The 15,168-nt window shown below is 34.7% G+C and overlaps 1 protein-coding gene across 6 annotated transcripts in view; it reads right to left on the bottom strand.

Annotated features, from left to right (window-relative positions):
* Positions 1 to 15,168, bottom strand: part of NKAIN2 (sodium/potassium transporting ATPase interacting 2) — an 866,607-nt gene that overhangs the window by 53,861 nt on the left and 797,578 nt on the right. The gene's annotated exons all lie outside the window — the stretch shown is intronic.

The raw sequence follows: 15,168 nt of genomic DNA, 5'->3' as shown, positions 1-15,168 counted from the left end.
TGCACTTTCCTATGCACAGGTCATGTGAAAAGAATGTTAAATGTTTCAGTGAGGTCCGAAGATCCAAATATTTGTAATAATAGTAAGAATTGTAGTTTGTACTTACAGAGCAGCTTCCATCTGAGGAGCTCAGATGTTATTTTGTTACCTTTTAAAATCTTATCTGGAGGTTGGTTAAGTGGAAATATATATTTACATTTTATCCCTAGTGGAACTTGGTGAAAGAATGTGCCAAAAAGTTGCAAGCATTTAGGCAACCTTGTGATAAGCTCATTCAGTATACTGAATTTCACTTTAAAGAAATAAAAATCAAGAAGATAAATAAAGTGGGTTTTTTTTGCATTAACACTTAATTGATAGAATTTTCTTAGTATGCTTTACTCCTTTCATCCTGATTTCTTCCTGCCTGTTCTGACTCCAGGGTAAACTAAATAAAAGAATCCATTTACAGTCAACGTTCAAGTGATAAGAAGCTGTCTAGGGAAGCTCATAGGTATTGACTCAAAGGAGTCTGATAAATACAGAAATAGAAGGTTTAGTAGTCAAAAGCCTAAATACACGTTTCTTACAACAAGGGGGAGCAATAACAAAAGACAGTTCTCCCTTCCCATATTTGAGTAACATATAGACTCCTTCTGAAGCATGGGTTCTTAACTATTCTTATCCCATAGACTACTTTGGCAATCTGGTATAACTCGTGGACCTTTCCTCAGAATAATTTGTTTTTAATACATAAAAATTAAATTCAAAGGCTTACAGAAAAAATCAACTATACACAATTATGTTATAGTAATCAAAATACTTAAAAATCATAACATTTAATATAGGTGCATCATTTTTAACATAATAAATAATAAGATCTTGCATCAGGTTTGATACTTCTATAATTCTGAATTAGATGAGCACAAAAGTATTCAAGATTTTCACAATAATTGTAATTTCCTGTAACAGTATCTGCCTGATTTGCCACCAATACAGTCATGCACTGTGTAACGTTTTGTTCAATGATGGACTGCATATATGACGATGGTCCCATAACATTATAATATGTAGCTGAACACTTACTATTGCTTAAGTGACATCGCAGCTATTGTCATGTCAGAGTGCAATGCATTACTCACATGTTTGTGGTTATGCTGGTGTAAACAAACCTACCACGCTGCCAGTCATATAAACGTAAAACACATACAATATGTATAGTACATCATACTTGATAATGATAATTAAGGATTGTTACTGGTGTATGTATTTATTGCGCGACACTTTTTATTGTTATTTCAGAGTGTACTCTTTCTACTTATTAAAAAATGTTTGCTGTGAAACTGTATGTTTTGTTATGCAGGCAGTAGCCTCATGTAACTTGTGTTTACCACATCTCTTGACTATCATTTTCTCTTGTGCTTGATTTAATCTCATGCTGTTTTATAACTTTAGAGTAGCTAAAGTGTACAATGTTTACAAAGTCTGCAGTAGTGTACAGTAATGACCTAGGCCTTCATATTCACTCACTACTCACTCACTGACCCAGAGCAACTTCCAGTTCTGCAAGCTTCATTCATGGTAAGTGTCCTATACAAGGGTACCATTTTTTAAATATTTATATTGTATTTTTACTATTCCTTTAATATGTTTAGGTATGTTTAGATACACAAATGCTTACCATTTTTTTTTACAATTGCCTACAGTATTCAGTACAGTAATATGCTGTACAGGTTTATAGCTTAAAAAGAACAGGGTTACCATATAGCCTAGGTTTATGCAGTAGACTATACCATCTAGGTTTGTGTAAGTGCAGTCTATGATATTTGAACAATAGCAAAATCAACTAATGATGCATTTCTCAGAACATACCACTGTCGTTAAGCCATACATGACTATATTCATTTTAGAAAGAAATGTTATATTTCACTTAGACGTCAGTGAAAATAAGGCATGCAATTATTTTCTCACATGTCTTCAAGAGTCCCACTTTAAGAACTTGTATGTAAAAAGAAAATTATTTTGTTCAACTTGTAAGAAAAAATCCATGGATGCCTAAGGAACCAAAGGCCATAGTTTATGGAAAAAAGGAAAAAGGGTGTTAGAATTTGTGAAGGGTGACCAAATGACCAAAATAAATAATTGATTTAGTTTCTTAAGGATTAGTATATAAAAATTTCAACTGAGTTTGGGGTACTGTTATGAAATAGGAAGTGTTCAAACATTTGAAGGAAACCAAATGCTTTATAATTTAGATTTTTGTTAATATAGACATTAAAAAAATAAGTATACATGTAAATATTTAGAACTAGCAAGGGTACTTTGACCATCATACTTTCCTATTGCCGACAGAGTAAAATCCAAATTGTGATGGTGAAGTCCTACCTAGGTTTCCTGTCTTAGATCCCGATACATTTTTTCCTACCCAAAGGGCACCCCTGCTCCTGCTCTTGCAAATCACTACTCTCCAATATTTAACGTTCCAGGCAGACCAATTTTTTATTCTTTATCTGATATTTTCCTGCCACGGGGGATGTGTGCAATTTATTTCCTTCACCTAGTCTCCAATTATACTGCACAATGCTTGTTCTTGGATGCCAAATTGTACCCTTTTGTAGCATAGCTCATGCCCCACTTCTTTCAAAAACAAAACAACAATCAAACATCTAACCAACCAACCCACATGAGCACCATATTTATTATTCACCATATTTATCATAGTCTTCCTTTATAATTCACCATATTTATCATAAATTATTTTAAATTACATGCTTTTGTGACTGTGTTTTTTTCTCTATCATGAGCTATGTTATGAGCTGAGTTGTATCTTCCCAAAAGTCATATGGTGAAGTGCTACCCCTAGTACATCAGAATTTGAATATACTTGGAGATAATACTTTTATACATAGGTGATTAAAAGAAAATGAAGACTTTAGGATGGGCCCTAATCCAGTTTGACGGGTATACTTATAAGAAGAGAAAATTTGGGCACACGGGGAGACACCAAGGATACAAGTGCGCAGAATAAAGACTATGTGAGGACACAGCAAGAAGGCAGCCATCTGCCAAGGAAAGAGGCTCCAGAGGAAACCAAACCTGTTGATACTTTGATCTTGGACTTCTAGACTTCAGAACTGTGAGAAAATAAATTTCTGTTGTTTAAGCCACCCAGTCTATAGTGTTTTCTTATTGCAGCCTCAGTAAACTAATATAAGCTATGAACTTTCTAAATATATATATATATATATATATATATATATATATATATATATATATATATACACACACACACACATATACTGAAGTTGACATAAGAAGGTGTTTATTTGTACATTTTGCAGACATATAACTCCCTTCCCATTTCTGTTTCTCCAGAATTCATGATGCCTTAGTCAAATGGATTTAAAATTAAAAATGTTATAGAATTGATTAATATAACATTTTAACTCCCTTCAGATTTTTCTCATTCAGATTGCTAATGGATCTTATGTGATTATCATAACAAAGATAGATGTTGCATCATGCTAGTTTGATAAATTATATTGCATTTATAAATGGAAGTGCTACAATGAAAAGAAGATTATGTTAGAGAATGTCAATTAAAGAAAATGAAATAAGAAAGTATTAAAACACTTGAAAAAATATTCTCAGAAGGTAATATGTAGGAGAACTAAGAGACCATTTGGCATAAGAAGGAAGGAAAGATACAAACTACGTGGTATAGAAATATGTAATATTATGCAAAAATAAAATAAGAAGTCCATGGAAGCTGATGAATGAAAAACCTCTTGATGAAGGGTCAGAAAAGATTTTTTGAAAATAGATGATTGGCATCTTTCTCATAGTGGCAGAGCACCTTAGCGATAACAAGAATCTAAGAAGAACCTCAGTATGAAGTAATTGAAAATTAGTTATTATAAGGAATTTTGCTATTATTATCCGCTCATTGACATGGCTGGACATATATAAAAGGTTAAATTGGCAAAAAAATAATAACCTCTTGTATCAAACTACATAACTCTTTTATTTTTACTGGTAATACAGACATGAGAGAAACAAGTGAGGGCAAGACACTTCATTGATTGGCAATGTTTCATTAACTCATTCATGCAATAAATATCTATTGAGTGCCTACTATGCATCAGGAACCATCCTAACTACTTGAATACAACAGTGAAGAAAGTGGAGAAAAAATTTTGGCTCATTCCCAATATATGGTGATAGTTTGGGGATAAACTCATAAAATCTTGGGAAGTAAATGAAGATTTTTGGCATGGCGAGGGTGGTTTGAAAAATTCATTTCTATTGCAAATGTGGACAGATAGATCCGAACATCTTTCTAACATTGTCCCAATCAATGGCTTTTAATACAAACTCATTGAAATACTGGCTATATTATTCTTTACCTGACCCAGCTACAGGAGATATTTATTAACACTCAACTCCTAAACAACAGAACAATTAAGTGTCTGTCACAGTTGATGAATAGACTCCTATATACACTGAACTCTCACATACTCGAGTCTGATTTAGATGGTTCCGAGGCTCTTCCTTTCCAGTAGAGTAGTAGGAATCCAGCTCAATGGAAGCTGCCTGTTTCTTACAAGTCCAACCTCTAACCAGGAAGTTCTCACTGTTAACATAGTTAACTAAGTGTCCCCTCATCACTTCCCTCTCCTGAGATCATGTAAAATGGCTCAAGGGCAGTGTCCGTTTTCAGTCTGTGCATCCAGTCCAGGTTCACTTGCCTCTTTGTCAGCTAATGAGGGCTCATGGATGAGATCATGTGCACTTGGTCACTTCTCTGCTTGTAAATCTCTTCAGTAAGCATTATTTTAAATTTACTATGGTACATTATTTGTGTAAATAGTCATATAGTCTTCAAATGAAACTGCTTTTATGAAATTTATGTTCTAGTGTGGGAAATAGACAATAAAAACATATATAAATAAAATATTTATGTGTTAAATAGTGGTAAGTGCTAAGGAAGAAAATAAAATGCTAAAGAAGGAAAGGGATACAGGGTGTGTGTGTGTGTGTGTGTGTGTGTGTGTGTGTGTGTGTGTTTCGGCATGAATATTAGATAGAGAGGCCAGGGCAAACCTCATTGAGAAAGTGTCCTTTGGGCAAAGACCTGAATGAAGTGAAGAGAGAATTAAGGGAATTTCTGTGAGAAGGATGAATATTCCAGGCATAGATCATTTGAAATACTCAATATTCAATTAATATTTTATATAATACATTTATAGATTAGATTCCTTAGTGAATTTTATTAAATTAAAATAATTTTATAAACGCTTGGTAGGAATTGGTGATGTAGAAAAATTTTTCTCCAAAGCACGTCATGAGATTAGAAAATTTTTCTGACCTTACTTGTGAAACTCGATTTAAATATCAGTAGCATTGTGTTTGGCACATATTGACTACTTGATAAGTCTTTGTTGAATATATTGATAAATAGCTGATCAGCCACTGTATGCTTGGCACTGTCCTGGTTGCTGCAGGAGATGTCTTCTTGGAGTTAAATGCTGTATGTCCTCTCCCAGAGTAGATGGGCTAACACCAGGGACATGGCCAATAAAAAAGTCAACCATGATATAAAGCACAATACAAGAGGAAAAAAATGACTGGTGTGTTAAGGAAGTGGGATAAAATATATGACTGAAAAATTAGAAAAGTTGTTTTTGCAGCAGATAATATTTAAAATCATATTAAGGATTCTCTCCTGACACAGGAAAATAAAAACAGTGCCCTGGAGTAGAGAAAAATACTAGAAAATATGAGGAAATATGAGATGTTCAATTTTACTGAAATATAGAGCTTGAGTCAGAGAGTAGAAAGTGATGAACTGAGGAGATAGGTTGGAGCCATATTATATAGGACTTTGAATTCTGGGTTGAGGCATTTGTAGTTAATTTAATAGAAATGGGAAGCCATTCAACATTTTTGAAATGAGAGACAAATAAGCCAGCTGAGCTGTAATTTAAGCAGCATTCTTTGGCAGGTTGGCTGCTGCAGGGGACAGAGAGATTAATCAGTGAGCCTCTTCCATGGGTGTGAGGCAGGTACTGGACCTCATCAAAGAGTAGCTTCTGGAATGACCTTGTCTGTAGCAAGAAAGTCAGAAGGGAGGCCAGTGTGCAACAGTGAGAAGGGAGCATGCATTGGGTGGAGATGCTGACAGCCATTTGGGTACTTAGTAATTAGAACTGGAGTCTGAAGCTGAGCCTTTTTTCAAAATATTAAAACAGTTTGAGCCTTGTATAACACACTGGTAACACAACAATTGAAATTTTGGCATACTATCCTAATATTCCTTTACCAATTTAACTTACCAAACTGGAATGCCTACAATAAGAAATTCAGAGGCTGTAGGTAGTCACACTTTGTTCTCTTCCATGTTTTTCTGTCTTACGTTAACAAAGAGAATCTCATAAAGCAACAATACCTTATTTGTTAAAAACAATAAATACGGTATTGGCACTCATATTGAAGTACAGGCTATTTTATGCTTAATTTCAATACATTTAAATTTGAGCCTAGGCTGTTTAAAACTATTTGTGCCTATTTAATTTAGTATGCTGGTTTATTTTATATTTCCAAGATGACAAGTCACTCCTCATTAAATTAGCTCATTTCTGGATAATCCTAGATAAACTTGTATGCCCCAGGATGCTCCATCTCCACAGGAATGATTACTTTTTAATGACTACACCCTGTCATGCTTTATTGCTTTGGAAAATGTAAACCATGTGTCCTAGAGAAGCCCATTTTAATTCTACAGACACTGAATTCTGGGTTGAGGCATTTGTAGTTAACTATATAGGTTGGTCTAAACTTAGATGAAAAATCCTATCTCTGTCATACTTACTCTTGTCACAAACGAACTACAATTTTATAAGTGGATGTACCTGGTTTGATTTCTGATCATGTTTGGTTGAATAAAATGTAAATGGTCTTTTATGAATCCTTTACATGGTACATGTATCTTGGGAATCTGGGGAAAAATGAGAACAGGGATACCAGTGGATAACAATATGAATCAGTATATGATAGTTTCAGGAATGTTGAGGTGTGCAGAGTAAAATAATGGCAAGGCAAACGAGGTCTCTAAATGACCAAATAAATCTATACTCTGTTTAACAAAATGAAATGCAGGAGCAATAAATGTGGAAAATGAGAGGAAGATTGCATTGGAGGTCAGATAAATAAGTGATGTTTCCAACACACATTTTAAAGCTAGTAAGGGATGAAATGACTTCTAATATAAAATTTCAGTTTATTAGCAACAGAGTTGTTCTTTGCTAATAAGAAGGGGAAGGGCAAAATCAATATACAAATTCAATGCAATCTCCATCAAAATCCCAATGGCATTTTTTAAAGAAATAGAAGAAAAAGTCATCAGATTTGTATGGAACCACAAAAGATCCCGAATAGACAAAGCAATCCTAAGAAAAAAGAATAATGCTGGAGGTATTACTTCAGCTTGTACTACAGAGTAACAATAATTAAAACAGCATGGTATTGGCAGAAAAACAGACACAGACCAAAGGAATAGCATTGAAAACCCAGAAATAAACCCACATAAATATGGACAGGTAATTTTCGACAAAAGATCCAAAAACATATAAGAGAGAAAAGAAAGCCTCTTCAATAAATGGTGCTGGGAGAATTGGAAAGCCACATGCAAAAGAATGAAACTAGACTGCTATCTGTCATCATGTACCAAAATTAATTCAAAATGGATCAAAGACTTAAACATAAGACATGAAACAATAAACTGCATACAAGAAAATATACATACTAAACCTATGGACCTTGGGTTCAAAGAGCATTTTATGAATTTGACCTCAAAGGCAAGGGAAATAAAAGCTAAAAAAAAAAAAATGAATGGGACTATATCAAACTAAAAAGCATCTGCACAGCAAGAGAAACCACTGACAAAATAAATATGCAGCCAACCGAATGGAAGAAGATATTTGTAAACAACACCTCTGATAAGGGACTAATATCCAAAATATATAAAGAACTTCTACAACTCAATAAGAAAAAAAACAAACAATCCAATTTAAAAAAGGGCAGAGGAACTGAATAGACATTTCTGCAAAGAGGATATATAGATGGCCAATAGACATATGAAAAGATGCTCAACATCACAAATCCTCAGAGAAAGGCAAATAAAAATGACAATGAGATATCACCTCACCCCAGTCAGAATGGCTATCATCAACAAGACAAACAATAACAAGTGTTGGAGAGGCTGTGGAGAAAAAGGAACCCTCATACACTGTTGGTGGGAATGCAGACTGGTGCAGCCATTATGGAAGGCAGTGTGGAGTTTCCTCAAAAAATTACGAATAGAATTACCATATGACCCAGCAATTCCTCTCCTGGGTATCTACCCAAAACATCTGAAAACATTTATCCATAAACACATATGTGCTCCAAGTTTCATTGCAGCTTTGTTTATGGTGGCCAAGACATGGAAACAACAAAAGTGTCCTTTGATAGATGATTGGATAAAGAAGATGTGGTATATATACACAATGAGATATTACTCTGCCATAAGAAAAGATGAAATAGTGCCATTTGCGACAACACGGATCGATCTTGAGATATTATGCTAAGTGAAATAAGTCAGACAGAAAAAAATCAAGAACAATATGACTTCACTGATATGTGGGATATAAAACTGAAGGCAACAAAGGAACAAGACAAACAAATAAAGAAACAAAAACTCATAGACACATACAATAGTTTAGTGGTTATAGAGGGTAAGGGGAGAGGTAGGTGGTGGAAGAGGGTAAAGGGGGTCAAATATATGGTGATGGAAGGAGCCATGATTCTGGGTGGTGAACACACAATGTGATATATAGATGATGTATTACAAATTGCATAATTGAATCCTATGTAATTTTACTAACCATTGTCACCCCAATAAATTTTAATTAAAAAAAAAAGAAGGGGAAGAGCAGAGGATTATTTAAAAAGGCTACAAATGAATACATACAGTTCTAACAATGTCACTATAATTTTCTTCATATTGATTTCATACAAATATACCCATAGATGCAAAGTAGGAAAATATGAAGCCAATAATTTATTTTTGAACATTTGCAGAAAAAGATTGAAAACTAGATGACAGCCATATTAAATACCGTGTTTCCCTGAAAATAAGACCAAGCTGGACCATCAGCTCTAATGCATCTTTTGGAGCAAAAATTAATATAAGACCCAGTATTATATTATATTATATTATATTATATTATATTATATTATATTATATTACACCTGGTCTTATAGTAAAATAAGACCGGGTCTTATATTAATTTTTGCTCCAAATGACTCAGTAGAGCTAATTGTCTGGCTAGGTCTTATTTACGGAGAAACACGGTAGTAAAAAAAAAAGCACAAATATTTTAAAACATTTAAACATGTTTTGCAACCAAAGATCAAAGAAACAAAAGTAACTAAGATGCTCTGTAATAGATAACATGAAGAAAGACAAATGACATGAAAGAACCAAAGGTAAAGAAAGAAAAGGAAAGAAAAGATTTCAATAGTCTGACAAGCACTAGAGCTCATGGTTTAATCAATAGCACCTCTCTAATGTACTATGAATTCCATCATTCTACTTCTCGATTTTCTTTACTGTAAATTGCCTTTCCCCCATTTAAATATTCTTTTAGTATCTACTGGTACAGAGGATTAGCACTCTTGAGCTGGTCATAGTGGGACAATTTGGAAACTCCTTGATAATAATCTTTCTTCTCTTTTCCATAGACAACAGAAAGGGGTTTACTCCAGTTTCTTTAAAAAACCCAGTATTAAAAACAGAAGGAATCTTTCCTCAAACTACTGCCTCAGTCTCACTCCTAAGAATGAGGAAGAGGCCTTAGGATAACAGCCCAGGTTTGTAGCTATTCTGGGATTATCCAGAACCTTTGGAATGCAATAGGGTGGATGGTATAGAGTAGCATTATGCCTAAACCATCACTTCTTTACTTGCTTGCTTATTAATCAACCAATCAATCGATTTGATTTGATTCTAAAATATAGCTTTTGTAATGAGTATATTGAAGGCAAGGCACAAAATGTGTTTGTGGAAACTAAGATAATGTACCAAATGTGTTAGTCTTGAGTGTGGATATTCATTCATTCATTTATTCATTCATTCAATATATATTACAGACATTGGCTTAGGTATCAGGACATACAATGGCAGAATAGACAAATTTTTAGCCAGAATGCATTTCAAAGAAGATAGAAAAACCAAACCTTATTTAATATTTTCATTTTTTATCCTTAGCATTTACTCAGTGACCAGGAGATAGGAGATCCTGAATAAACTCTAATTTAGTGAATTAAAGAATGTGATGAGAAATCAAATGAGACAAAGAATTCAGTGTAGCAATTAGCTCAGTTTGCTGGTAGCATTCTTCAGAAATTTATTATACTGAGTTTTATATTAACTACGTTTACAATCATAAATATTGACTGAGGTCATTGCAAATGATTTCACGTTTCCACGGTTCTCAGGCAAACCTCTCAATAGTTGCAGTGCACACAACTGCAAGCTCAGTTAATTGGAACCTGCTACTGATGCAGGTGTAGAGTAGAAACAATTGAACAAGCGTTTTGTAAATTAAGCCTTGAGGAAGTTGCTGAAAGAGTCATGGAAATTAGAGCTGAGAAAGATCTATTTGTCCTATGTAATTCATCCCTGGAGGACTGGTGTGAGATTGTCTTTTACAGCCTATTTTCCCATATATTTTTCTACTTGAAGTTTGAATGACTCAAACAAAAGGGTTCCTAATACTTCCATTGGGACAATGTTATAAAACGCCTCATTATTAAGATGTGTTTCCTGATACACACCCTGAAATTTTCTTTGCTTAATTTCATCCTATTAACCCCAATTACACCTCCCTGGGGCAACAATAAACAATTTCAGCCTCTCCTCTGAAGCTGCACTCTTCAGAGATTCCTCATTCCTTCCTGGCATGAAATATGTAGTCCAGCTGTGCGCCTCTGTTCCTTTAGTCTGTTCATGAGCCAATCATGGCCTTCTAATCACTTTTATTTCCGTTCTTTGAATGCTCTCTAATCTCTAGGAATTTTGACTCTTGATAATAAATCCTTATATGCTTTATACCCATTGTGGTCCATGCATATGAACTCTGATCATACAATAAGACATTTTTCTCCAAGTTGAACTGGTAATAGGAGTGTGAAAAAATATCTTAGTGTAAACGGCATGCTTGAAAAGCTAAACCGACAGAAGTCACCTTCTTGTTAGGATTTTCATCTTTCTGAATACAATTTGGTGCTAAAGAGATTATCTTAGGAGGTTGTGTCTGCAGTACTGTTATTGTGCTGGTTGATTTATAATCAGAGTGTGCAGTTTAGCCAAGCTGCATCTTTCATTCAGAAAGAGATTTTGCTCTACAGACAAGACAACATGAAACATTTGCCCTTTTAAAAGAGGATTAGAGACTTTTACATTCTAAAGCCCATTTTGGTATAATCACTAACATGAAGCCAGTTTCTAATTTCATATGAGAAAGATCTCCTAGGAGATATCCAGCTTAATTAACTGAGAAATGACGAGTATGACAGAATTTCACACAGATAGAGTGAGACTTACTGTAAAGACCCTCACTTCACCTGACCTCTTCAGTGAAAACTGGCTAAAACAGCGTTTAAATATTATGCCTGCGCATGGGCATTAAGAGTCAAGAGGACAAGAAATAGAGAGAAGAGTAATCTAAAATTTGGATATTTGTTTGTTTGTTTTGTTTATGCATAATCTATGAGATACTTGAAATATTTTTAACACATACATCAGAATTCATTTCATAAGTATGCTTTCATAAATATAATTTATTTCATAAATATAATTCATTTGTTTCATAAGAAGAATTCATTTCTACCCTCATAAGAATATGTGCTTAGATATATGCTTTTGGTTTAACTTGTTGTTATATAAATAGCATAGGAATGTGCATATGAGCTCCACTGACCTTACAGGAACTCTAGCCAAGCTCTGTCAAGCAGTCATTAAGTAGTAGTCAGGTAATTGTGGGATTGTTTCTCTATAAAATTATTACAAACCCTCATACTCCCCCAAAATACAGGCATGCATGCACACACACACACACACACACACACACACACACACACTGATGGATCACTATGGTAACCAGAAAGTTTGATCATCATCAGAATGGAGTGAATAACATGGAGTCAATGGGAGTAAGAATGAAGAGAAAACTAAAAGAAAACCTGAAGAAAAGACGATATAGTGGAAGAAAAGAAGCAAATAATTTTTCTCCCATTACTTTCCACTTTTTACTTAATGTCTGGATTATGTTTTAGAGAATTGAAGAATCAAAAGCTTTAGACAAATACGAAGAGTAAAGGTGAAATATGCCTAAAATATTAGCATTTAAAAATTATTCTGAAAGATGCCTGAAGTTAATCACAACAATCTGCCAAGAGCAGTATCTGAGCCTCCCCTTCAATATCCTTTTCTGTAATTAGAAGAATAGGAGTGAAGTGAAGACGTGGACCCTATCATGTGTTTGTAATCTCTACTGCCTTTTAATTGAAAAATGGGACTTGAAAAGCAAAGCTATACAACCTGTTCTGAAGCAATAATTTTTCTGAAATACAGACACTTCTGCATATATGTTCATATGAAGCCAAATCTAAATCTCTGTTTTTTATCCCAAACATTTCTTTACACCTAAGGATTTGGGCATATACCAACTCTACCTCCACCAAGGGCTTGCTAAATTCAATTTGCATGTCAATAGACAAGCTGTGGTGCACAGTGATGGATAGATCCCATTAAGGAATTTACCCACCCATGACTATGCTGTTTTTCAAGGGACATTTCTAACTCATCCTTCCTGAAATAGACACATAGGTTCCTATTGACCAAGAGCTTTAAAGTTCTCTGTGGTTTGACTAAACTTTAGACACTTGTTCCAGACTCTTTGCCCCTGACCTCCCTTTTCTTAGAGCTTTAGAAACTTGTATTTGTAAATTCTTTCTCCGCCCTTTTGGGATGTAAATCTTAAAAAAAAACAACAACTTCTTGCCCATTTTACAACCCAGAAATGTCTTTCTTAAGGTCCTGGGAGCCATCCCTTTGAAATGAAATCACCAAGGAAGAGAGCAACTCTACCTCCTACTTTCTGTGGGAAGATAGGAGCTTAACTTGGTTGGGTACCTTTTTCCAACGTGTAAAACTATCTACTGTCATGAAGATACTAGAAAGTTCATTTTTCATTTGGGTGAGGCCAATTAGCAAACACAGTGGCTTTGACACTACCAAGTTTCCAAATACTTCTCATTGTTACATCAGCTGTTGAAACTTTCCTCTGTATGCATTTGGTTTTCTAAGAATCAGCACCTGTCCATCTAAAAACTTGAAATATTAGGTGTTTTTTTTTTTAAATTATAGTATCTTCTTTGATCATTTTGAACACTTACTATGCATAGAACACAGAGATTTGCTTGAATGAAGGTAACAAAGAAATAAAAGACACAACCTTTTATAAATTTGCTATGGTTACAGAGATAAAAATACAAACACATAGACATTGCCATTTGGTAAGCAAGACAGCTAAAAGATAAAAAGATAAAATAACTCACAGTCAGAATAGTCTACTTACAAGATAGGTATATTTAATTTAAATTAAGCATATGTTTATTAAGTATTTATTATGTATTAGTTACTATGCTAGATTCTACATTAATTCATCCATCCATCCATCCATCCATCCATCCATCCATCCATCCATCCATCCTTGTATCCATTCAAACCTTTTATGACTAATCCGTACCTTTTTTTAAGCAGTATAGATAAAATGATAAACAAGACATTCTTGTACTCAAGAAGTTCATAATCTAACAGAGGTACAGAGAGGTGTCAACATTACCCCTAAAATACGATAGTACTAAACACACACTCTTATGGAATAACCAAGGCTTGAGCTTAACTATACCTGACAGGTTAGAGACAACTTGAAAGTAGAGGTGATAAGCTGAGGCATGAGGGAAAAAAAATGAGGTTCTGTAGGGCAAAATAATAAATAACATTTAGTTAAGGTCTATTATACAACATACATAGTGTTATATACTTTAATGTACATTATTTTCAAGCCTCAAAACAGCCCTGCAGAGTCGGTTTTAATAATCCCATTTTCTTTCCCAGGCCAAAGAGGCATCTGGTGGCTTCAGGTTTTGAAGTGGCAGAGTGATGAGTTCAAATTCAAATCAAAGTGTCTTTCAAGCTTTTTCTATTTCTATTACACCACATGTCCCCAAACAGAAAGGCAGAGACAGCTCCCTCCAGGCAGAAGAAAGAGCATGTGCAAAGAGAAGCAGAAAATGGCACAGAAGTTTGCACGTATTTTGGTATGTTGTAGGTGATGAGTAAGAAATTGTGAGAAATGGGGCTGTACAGTATGGTGGGCCTCAATTATGAAGAATCAGATTTGCAGGACAAAATACATTGGATTTTATAGAGTGGAATTTGGGTCTACAAGAAAGAATTTCAGGCAGAGGACAAGTGTGTGAGCTAACTGGAGTTATCTGGAGATTGCACTGGAAAAGAGAGAGTATTTGGGGAATCATCCAATAGGCCAGGTGTACAAAGATAAACATCGCAAAGGGCCTACCAGGAAGGCTGTTAGAACCTTACCTAGAATCCTCACCTGGTACGGCCCTTCTCCAAGGATATAAAAGCTAATGACATACATTTTAAAATTTCTTTTTTATCCAGCATAGATTCATGGATTTTTTTGTTGTGGTAGGCAGAGTAAGTCTCCTGACTATGCCACTTCTTATTTCCTAGAACCTGTGAATGTGTTACATTACAGGCCTAAAAGATCTTTGCAGATATAATTAAATTCACAGATCTTGAGATGGGGAGAGTATCCTGTATGATGCTGGTGAGGCCAATTTAATCACATGAGCCCTTAAAAGCAGAGAACCTTTCTAAGTAAGGGTCAGAAAGATGAAAAGGACTCCACCCACCACTACTGGATTTCAAGATGAAGGCAGGAAGCCACAAACCAAGGGAACTGAAGGCCTTTAGATGCTGAGAGTAGGAAATGGGGACCTCAGTCATGCAACCTCAAAGACATGAATTATTCCTACAACCCGGAATAGAAAAGA

Source organism: Rhinolophus sinicus, linkage group LG05 (assembly GCF_036562045.2).
Source record: "Rhinolophus sinicus isolate RSC01 linkage group LG05, ASM3656204v1, whole genome shotgun sequence".
NCBI classification, from domain to species: domain Eukaryota; kingdom Metazoa; phylum Chordata; class Mammalia; order Chiroptera; family Rhinolophidae; genus Rhinolophus; species Rhinolophus sinicus.
Note: the sequence above shows the minus strand (reverse complement) of the source record. Positions and strands in the feature narration are given on the sequence as shown.